The following is a 10,427-nucleotide window of genomic DNA, read 5'->3' as shown; positions in this document are numbered from 1 at the left end:
AATTCTTAAAGCCTTCAATGGCGAATCTGAGCTCATAAATATTAATTAAGCAAAGCTGACCCTGCTTCGCAGCCTTCCAATAATAAGGGCGACGTTCTGAATATTAATTAGGCAGTGTTGACGTTGCAGCGCTGCTCCCGGAACTATTGTTCCCATTAAATTCCCTTAGGAATTTTTAAAAAGTATTTGTTAAAGCGTTATAAGCCATGAGCTAAGCCAACTAGCTACGAGGAGAACCACAACATTACAATATATAAATATATATATTTGAAGCATAAAGTAAATGAAAATCGGACAAAAAAGACGAAGGTACACAAGGTTAGGTAGCTAGTTAAAGGCTTTAAAGAACTATAACCCCATGAAGCACTGTGAATGAAATGAATAGAATTCAAATGATGGCGAAATATAAAACTATTAGTTTAAAGCTCAACAAATTCATTTTGTAGTTAAACAAGTTAACTGCAAAATACACATGCACATAAAAATATTTAAACAGCCCTTTCCTACCAGATCTCTAGCATACATGCTGCGCTCTAGCGGTCAGATCTTGTAATTACCGTGAACAGCACAGCAGTTCACTGTTGCAGATACAGTCCTCGTTGCACTCGTTGCCCTGCAAAAAAATGGTTCTGTAAAGTGTCTATTTGTTGCATGTTCTTCACTCCCTTAGTAAAGGTATGGCAGTCACGACCCTTGTAGCATGACATGAGGGGATTGTTCTGCTGCTGTCTATATCCAAGCAGCAAAGTAGAGAATACAGTGCTAATCAATGGTTTGGAAAATACGACTTTTAAATGTTCTTAATAAAATATCTTGCATTTACTATGGCTGCATTTATGTGCTCACAAATACAGGGAAAACGCTAATAATGTGAAACAGTATTATAGTTTAAAATAAATTGTAAGATGTTTTAAAATGTAATTTATGCCTGTGATGCAAAGCAAAATTTTCAGCGGCCATTACTCCAGTCTTTAATGTCACATGATCTTTCAGAAGTCAGTAAATATGCTGATTTGCTGTTCAGAAAACATTTATTATTATCAGTGTTGCAAACACTTGTGGTACTTAATATTTCTGAAGAAACCATGTACCATTCAAATGTTTTGTGTGTGTGTTTAATAAAAGTAAATGGTTTTATTTAGCAAAAATGCATTGAACTGATCAAAAGTGACAGTACATTTATAATGTTACAAAAGATTCCATTTCAAACAAATGCATTAATGAATCCTGAAAAATGTTTACACAAAATATTAGATGGCAAAAACTGCTTTTAACATTAATGATAATAAAAACCATTAATAATAACTGAGTACCAATAATAATTGAGCAGGAAACCATGTGACACTGAAGACTGGAATAATGATGCTGAAAATTCAGCTGTGCCTCACAGAATGAATTTACATTTTTAATTATATTCAAATAGAAAATAGTTTTTTTTTTTAAGTTGTAATATTTTATAATCACAAAATTGTATGCTAACATATGAATTTGCAATAAAGTGAAATGTTTTTTTTTTTTTTTGTTCTATGATTTTCATTAAATTATTTTACTGGATATTTGTGGATACTAAAAGGCAGAGGATATTAGAAGAATATGACAATATTATAGTTTTTATTATTATTTTTAATTTTTGTTTTGTTTATTTATTGTTTTTCTGTAGTACGTCGAATTTAGGCTATGCCAACTATATAATGTGTGTGTGTATGGGTGTATACAGGTTTATATGGTTTGAGGACATAAATGTCCGTAATGACATAGATATTACATCATGAACATTGTTAATGAGAACCTGTGTCCTCGTAAACCAAATGGCTTAATAAAAACATACTAAACTATTTATTTATTTGTTTTTATCTAAAATGCAGGAAGTTTTGTGGGGGGTATGGTTTAGGGATAGGCTAAGAGGATAGCAAATACAGTTAGTACAATATAAAAGCCATTACCTCCATGGAGAGTCCAAACCACAAGTACAATCACTACTTTGTGCAATTTACGAATGTGTTCACTTGTTGAGGAGCTTGCTGTAGCCTATATGTAGCCTTGTTGCTCGTCAGTGGACTTGTACTATAAACACGCAACGACCACAAGGTGGCGCGCTTACCCTATGTTCTTATATTTTCTGAAAGATCTGGATTATCAACAGCTATGAATATTCTGCAATTTATTTTTCACAGATACTAATCAGTGGTTTAGAAATATTTATGGGCCTGTTATAGATAGACACAATACGATGTGTTACGCCTTTATTTAATTATTTATTCGCACTACAAAATACATGTCGCCTGTTTTTCTTACAGAGAGTGTAGCTAATAAAAATACAGACGTGCGCTGTTTTCAGTATTATACTTTGAGACAGCTATGGATTATTGAGATGAGTTTATTCAGCAAATGAAAAAGTACTTATGAGATTCATTAAGTTTCGTTCACTGTTGTGGCCGCATGTGGATGTATTCCTTCTCCATTAAAGTGTTAAAGTAATAATTTTCTGGAGAACAGTTTTGATATTCCGTCATCCGCATGGTTTTAAGTGCAACCCTCATTGATCGTTGTTGTGGAAAGAAAATTTACGGTGCAGTTCACCGCTAGTGATTGTGAACAGTGACAGTTTCAGTAGTGGCTATTTGACAGCTCTAATCACCCAAAGTTTGTGCTCTAATCGCGCAGAGATCAGTGTCATAACAACAATCCTTTTTAAAGCTCCCACTGAATCACAGAGACTGAAACAGCGCTTTAGACCACAGGTTTGTGCAGTATGCCAATGTTTTTTCTTTTCTTTTCTTTTCTTTTCTTTTCTTTTCTTTTCTTTTCTTTTCTTTTCTTTTCTTTTCTTTTCTCTGAATTTTACCGTTTATACTAGTTTGACAGTGCATTGATATTGTTCTGGAATTCAACATTTTATTAATTTAATACACACAAACTACATGGGTTTGCATATTGCTGCCCATAATCCAGGTTTCCTAAAACAATACTTAGTTGTCTTCATAAAATTGTTATAATCGAATAGTAGGCAATAAATATTTTCCCACAAATATCGAAACTCCAAGCAGACAGTAAGTAAGATCGTACGAATCATCGAACAAGAGTCATCTTCAGGACAACCAAGAAAAATTACACCAAAACTTAGTACAGTTTCAATTAGGTATGCAATGACTTTTATAGCACTTTATTTTTTATTCACGTTTATTTTATTAATTGTTTGATTTAACGCATGTGTGTGATTTTATTTGATCTGTGATTTGAAATGTTAAGTTCATTCATAAGATAACAAATAGAATAATAAAGAAAGAAAATTTATTTGAGAGGAAACAAAGAAAACACGTATTTGACACCAACAGTGGTGAACAATTGCTTCATTGTCATTGCCAGGTTCAGTCACTTCAGCGGTGTGGCTCCATATACCTTGCAGAAGGCTTGCAACTCTCCGTACGGATCTGAGAAAATTAACAGATCCAGATTAAATCAGATAAATGGAGCAGTAAATGAGCAGAATATGTAGAAGTAATAGGCTGTTCTTCACAAAGCAGTAACACAAGTATTTATGTAGAAAATAACTTGAATCTTAAAATAAATACATAAAGTAAATGAGGTTACAGGTAACTCGCAAGCTATACGTTAAGCAAAAAGTGGCAAAATACAAAAAAAGGTTGACATTTAACTACTCGTGAACAAACAGCGATTCATGTGGAACTATTCGCGCCTTCACCTATTTCAGGGCAACCTATAGGTAGCCTCTGTAGCAAAGGCTATTACGAATTCACTTTAATGACATTTATTATGAATTAATCCGATTCAGTCAGTATTATCACATTTGAAGTTGACCCTTCGTCATAAAATATTAGCACTGTTGTTGCAATGTCCTAATATTGTGCCAGCTACACTGACCACCCTCTCCAGCATCATGGAATCAAGGTGTTGCGTTTTCCTTTGACCATGATCAAAACCAGTCTGCGGCAAGCAATGAAAGCAGTGGGGTGTGGTGTATCACAGTGGACTGGCCACCCGTGAGAAGACCTAATACCAGCAGACCTGTGGACTTGTGTGCCCAATAAACATGGGGCCGCTCAGTCCCAAATCAATCTGCCACCCACTTCCTAAATCAGTAAGCGTGCATGAGTGGGAAAAGCAACGATGGCAATTTAGTTGCACTTTATGGTGGGTTTCTCGTTCACCCATGACAAAAAAAAAAAAAAAAAAAAAAAGGATAAGTTCTTGAGCAAACTGTAAGAAACATTCAGATGTACCTTATCGCTTCTGTTTCAACTTATATAACGAGGTCTGGATGTTTGGAACAAGCTCGCAACAGGCATACAAACATTTTAGTTTCAGCGTGTACTCCCTCATTGACCCCAGATTATTTTCGATAAAAGTTCGTTGGCGGAGGAAATTATTTTTTTTCCTTTAACCTGAATGTTTTCTTTTGTATTATAATATTTACAGCCATTCTCTGTAAAAATCAGTTATTGTTCATTAACGAATATTGTCAGGATTACCAGATCTTGTAGGGTTTTTTTTTTCTTTTCCGTTTGCAGGCAAATACATAAGCCTGGTAGACGCTGATCGTGCCCTGTACTCGACTCTGTTTTAATATGGGCAAATAACGTCATTTTATTTTTGTTTTAATGCCGGACTGTTTTACAAAACACTGTCAGGCCGTACTCGAAAGAAGTTTTATTATGAGCAAATAACGTCATTTTATTTTTGTTTTAATGCCGGACTGTTTTACAAAACACTATCAGGCAGTACTGGTAGACAAGTTCTAAGTGCATGGCAAGCAGATCTATGCAGTCACCTGCAGGACAAACGCAAAATTACACTTAAACGTAATATCGCAATCAAAATGAGATTTAATGCCAGGTTTGTTTAAACAAACAAGGAATTTGTTTTGGTGACAGAAGAAGCTTCCAGTGCACAGAACAACAGCATGGACACAGACAGTAAAAATAAATAAGTAAAATAAGCAAATAAAGAAACAGAACACAATAGATAAATTACAAATGTACACAATATACAATGTATGTACACAAATGTGTATGTAGCTTAGTTGCAATCCAGTCGATACATTGTGTCTTTAATGTCAGCACAGTTTTTATTTTGCCAGTGATCACAGTAATGTTAAATACATTTAGAAAAAGAAAACAACTTAAAAGTAATAAATGGAACAAAATAATAAATAGGTAAATAAGTGAAACACAATCAAGGAAGTGGTATGATTGTTGTAGACAACTGTATGAATTAAATTCAAAGGGGGCGTTTAACGGGGAAATGGTCTAATGAGCTTTGCAGGCTGATGAATAGGGGATTGGCGAATGTCCCAAAAGCGCAGCTTCCCGAAATGCACTGCTTATTACTGGCAACAAGGTGAATGTCGTGCTCAATATCCTTATCATTATCAGGTTCCGTCACAGGGCCTCTGTCTCCATATCTCCGCTGACCCCTGAATCTTGCACCCGGAATCGCAAAAGTAAGAAAGTCCTGTAAATAAACAGATCGCTCGGCACAAAATTAGTCGATATTTAGGTGTATGTAAAAGAATAAAAAAAATTCCGGCCATATATTATAATATATTTTTTTTTAACTTAGCGATAAGCACAAACGAAGTCAGGAAAAGAAGCTTGACGTCTTAGGCTATATAAAGCGTTCTCGATGTTAATCTCATTTTTTTTAGCTTATAAATGTTTAATTAAGAACTCGTTTTTACAAAAGCTGGAGTTTTGTCTTTTTTAGTTAGATTTTCTCAATAAAACCTGCACCATAGTATGATAGCGACGTGTTTATCAGACTTAGCAACAGAGAGGCCTTAACTTTTCAGGCCGCTGTCTTTTCAGCATAGACATTAATCATTCGCCAGAGTCGTATGTCATTCTCTGGACATCTTATGTTTAGATTTGTGATATAAACCGGAACAAATTTTGAAAATGCACATCCAATATGATCATGCTGGGAAGTGTTTGTGGTCTAAAATAGAAGGCACCCTTTGTAAATTGGAATGCCTGATGAGATACATTAAGATGTAAGCGAGAGCAACAGAGAGAGAGAGAAAAATGTGATAGTAAATATACAGAGAGAGAAGGGTAGCTCAGAGCAGGAGAGCAGATAGCTGTCATCGCTGTGGTTTAACACAGTCAGCCACAGACTGCTCCAGAAACTCTCCATTACTGCCCATGATGGATGGGAGAGGAACCTATCCCCGGATATACTGGCCTGAGGGGCCCCTGAGTGACAGGAGAACCTGGGGTTGCCATGGTATCACTGTTTCCATGGTTACACCCTGATCTGCTCTTTATTATTGATTTATGCGTTTCTGTCCTTTCTCTGCCACTTAGAAGCCACTCTTCCCAAAAGTTGCACATTTCGGTTAGGCACCGGCACCACTCTCGACTCATACTTCACTGTATCAGCCACAAGCAGTGACTGAACGTTTGTATTTTACCACATGCCATATGAGGTTATTTTTACAGTCTGTTGTTGCATATTCAAGGTCTGTGGTGTGCACGGTAACAGATGTTTTCATGATTGGGAAAACTGACCAGCCATATGTGTATTGCAGGTCTGAGAACTGGTTCACCACTGTTAAAGCTAGAACTGTAGTTTATCTCTTGGCCCATCTCCTTGAATATTCATGAATGAATTTTCAGACTCCGCAAAGACTGAAGACTCATTTTTGTAATTATTTGTATCACACTTTTATAATGCAGTTAAGAAAATCCATTCATTACTCGTTTCATATCCTCTCATTTCATTACATGGCCATGAATATCATGATTGGGACGCATATCAATATATTTCAATACATTTTTTACATTCTAGTATATCCAGTATATAAATGCAACAACGCAACAATGCTGTGCTTGCATTTTGCCTAGTTCATACTGAATTTAATATAAAGGCACTTGACTCCTGGTTAATTCATTTTATTTGTACATTAAAAAAAAAAAAAAAAATCCAATACTGCGGATTTATGTGTTAGGGAGTTTCTTTCAAATTCGCTTCACTCTTTCCTCTTTCGATAGTCCCGATGTTAGACCCATAAGAGTATCAGAGGGAGCTTAAGATGGTCTTTATAGACCATCGACAATCAGCCAGCAATCGTAATGACAGCTTGGGCCCCCTAGGCAATAATGAAGGTGTCTTCTGGCTAGAGTTTACTTGAAATTTCTCTTTGTTCCCGACCGTGGACTTCGTTTTTCTAAATGCGTGTTTAAACTTTTCCGACTGTTGTAACCAAAAACAATGTTTCCCGAGACCGCATCATTTTACACTCTTTATATATAGTATCAGTTTTGCCTTGAATTAAATTATATAGCCTACAGTGGTATTCTTATTCTTATTAACATTGTACTTGTGATTGCATCGATTTAAAACATCAGCAGGCCACGTTTAATGAACGGTTGGCTTCAACAAAGCGAAAAGAAATTGCCAAGACAGTAATATTTTGTAATATCTCCTACGCTTCATTCACATTTTTGTATAGAATCGCAATAAAAAAAATCACAATCACTTCGTAACAACGTTATTATTTTTAAGCACTAATTTCACATTATTATTATTATTATTATTATTATCTCAGTTTGACTGGCGTCATCAGGAAATAGTCTTAGAAGCAGTAAAGTTATGTGCTTGAATATTAAGCGAAGACAGTCTGTTCCAGCTACTATATAGACATGCATTTATTTTGTCTAATTGGTCAGTTTAAAAGGTTAACACTGAATAATTTGTGTCTGTGATGAACGAAGTCTGTTTATTATTCACTGAAGATGTATTGCACTACTACTCCTATTGGTTCCATTTAAATGAAAGGTATAAAAAAGCTTGTATTTGGTGAGGGTCAGGCAATGTCAATCCTGGACGCTTAGTTGAAAAAACATTACTATTAGGCTTAATAGATGGTAATATGAGGCCTCCCGTTAATGATTTGATCGCCATCTCCTTACACAACCAACAGTGAACATGTGAGAAGATGAACATATGAAGTGAAAAGAAATCTTCACCGTCAGGCGCGATATGAAATTCACAACCATGAAATTTTATAAGCTGTAAAAGCACCTTTAAAAGTAACATTTGTCATTACAGTATTCCTGTTACATTTTTTATATTATTATAGCCTACTAGAATAGTATGAATCTCACAACAATAACTGAGTTATATAGCCCATTAAGTAACATGTTATTTTATTAGAATTACACATATATCGACACTGTATCACTGAACAATATAATGTAAAGTGTGACCCTTTGACATTTAGCATTTCTACTGTGTGCTATTCCTTTGTTATTGGCTGTATGTTCATGAAGACTGCACCCGAATTGATTAGTATATTTCAGGCTTGCTCAATTTTAACATATTTTAAAAGAGACACGCAATAAACGATAATTTCGTCGCCTGTTAAGATATCTACTCGAAGCGCTCAGTTCCGTTATTTTTGACAGGTCGGTTTTTGAAAATGCAGCCATTTTCATGTGATTTTTTTTTTTTTTTTTTTTTTCATCGGGATTTATGCTCTCGTTTAAAGGTTTTAAATGTTTATCACCGACAAAACAGAGCAGTCGCCTCATGCTCGCAGGGATAAATGGAGTGTTAGAGGACTCGCTTGAAATGACACGCATGCCCTGACCACTTGGGAGGTCTTTCTCTCCTCTCACAGGCTCAATACGTGAAGGTTTTTATGCAATATAAGCTTTTTCTGAAATGTCTGTGAAGGAGTCGTTGTGCTGAGCTCTGAGGCCAGCTGTTCAGCACACGTAAAGCAAATGCGCTTGGAATTTATTTTTAGCTAATTTGAATATTGTAATTACATGTAGCCTATATGTAACACTTTATATTTAGCCTGCATGATATTTTACGGTCAAACCTTTTGTTGTGTAAGATGTTCTTTAAATGATGTTGTAACTAAGCTGTCAAAATATAACATTTACAATCAGATTACATTTTTTTTTTCAAACATAATTTTAGTGCACTGAATCTATTAAAATATATAAAATATGCCATATGGCAAAAGCAGGCTACTGTGCAATAGAGTAATCGCACATAATGTTGTAATTGCAGAATTTAAAGTCGTTATCAGTGTTGAAGGCCAATATTTGTAAAAGCATGTCATCGCCAAGTTTTTTTTTCCCTTCTTTTTCGTAAAAGTACACATAAACGATTTTTAAATAATTTTCAAAACGTTGTCCACCGCAATACAAATGGTAAAAAATCAACATAAGTAGTAGGCTGCAATTAAAAAAAGTAATGACAAAAACAGCACAGCAGCGATAATCATTTCAAACGGCTGTTTTTTAAAACACATACGCCTTTGACAATAGTTAAAGAAAGCAAGCTCTCATTAGCTTTTCAGTAGTTTTGTTATAAGCCAACAAATCACTTTCCAGGAGGTAAAACCAGTTTACCGTAGTACACGTCAGTGATCCTGCCACTAGCTCGCCATGCAGATGTATAGCCATCTCTTCTCGTCAAACATAACCTAGTGGGGCGAAGCGTCTTTATTCCTTCAAAACTCATTCAGCTCATTCTTTCCGCGTTACCGTTGTTTGAGGAGTCTGGGTGCAAGAGTGCCTGAAGAACTTTTGGAGGACGGTTTGGAAGAAGAGGGAGTTGTTTCTGTGAGAAACTCAATCTCGCATACAGTAGCGGCCTCCATCTGGGAACTGTCACAACTGACAGCACCACGGGCACTGGCCTGATCTTCCGCGCAACATTCAGCAAAACAGTACACTGTCTCAGAATGGCACATTGTCTGGTTGTTTAATAATTAGGAAAACAGCTGATCATTTATAACCTAATACATTGGCGCCGCAATATTTGAAAAGTTTGGCTGATCGATATTCCTGTCTTGTCAATAACGGAAAACGTTTTAAGGGTCAATGACTTAGAATCCACTTATTTACAATGAAGGCGATTTCTTGTGTAGCCATTTAACCTCTGGGTAATAAATAAAGGCAATAAATAAATAATGAAATGTAAAGTAAGAAACGTTATAACAAAAAAATGGCGTGCCAGTGTTTAATTCATTCAAGAACAGGAGGATTCCGTAACTTTAGGTTTTGTCTATTTTATTCGAAAACACGTACTTGAACTTAACACTTACTTACGCATAGTCAAGTTTACGATTTATTCTTCTTGTTGAAAATAATATAGTGTGTTTAATTCTATATTTCAGTCAATAACTTGTTTTGTTGCAAAACGGCCAAAATGGCTGCAAAATTCGGCAGAACGCACCCACATCATTCAATTCGCATAACCTAAATTAACTTAGACTGTCATCTCTGTTATATCGAAACACATTTATGTGGGACAAAATGTAAAAATTTAATTTACATTTAATTACACTGAGGTGATCCAGTCTAATGATGTATTAAAAATGACATTAGTGTACAGAAAACGAACATTTTTTGCTTAAAAAAAGCCCTGCATATCTGTTCTGAATTTAA

At 35.4% G+C, this 10,427-nt stretch overlaps 1 long non-coding RNA gene across 1 annotated transcript; it reads right to left on the bottom strand.

Moving 5' to 3' along the window:
- Positions 1 to 3,277: 3,277 nt before the first annotated feature.
- Positions 3,278 to 9,610, bottom strand: LOC127179083 (uncharacterized). Its single transcript, XR_007829474.1, has 2 exons — positions 9,387 to 9,610; positions 3,278 to 3,431 (listed from the first exon to the last, which is right to left on the bottom strand). It is a non-coding gene; the product is annotated as an uncharacterized LOC127179083 (long non-coding RNA).
- Positions 9,611 to 10,427: the final 817 nt, after the last annotated feature.

This window comes from Labeo rohita, chromosome 1 (assembly GCF_022985175.1).
Source record: "Labeo rohita strain BAU-BD-2019 chromosome 1, IGBB_LRoh.1.0, whole genome shotgun sequence".
In the NCBI taxonomy this organism is placed as follows: domain Eukaryota; kingdom Metazoa; phylum Chordata; class Actinopteri; order Cypriniformes; family Cyprinidae; genus Labeo; species Labeo rohita.
Note: the sequence above shows the minus strand (reverse complement) of the source record. Positions and strands in the feature narration are given on the sequence as shown.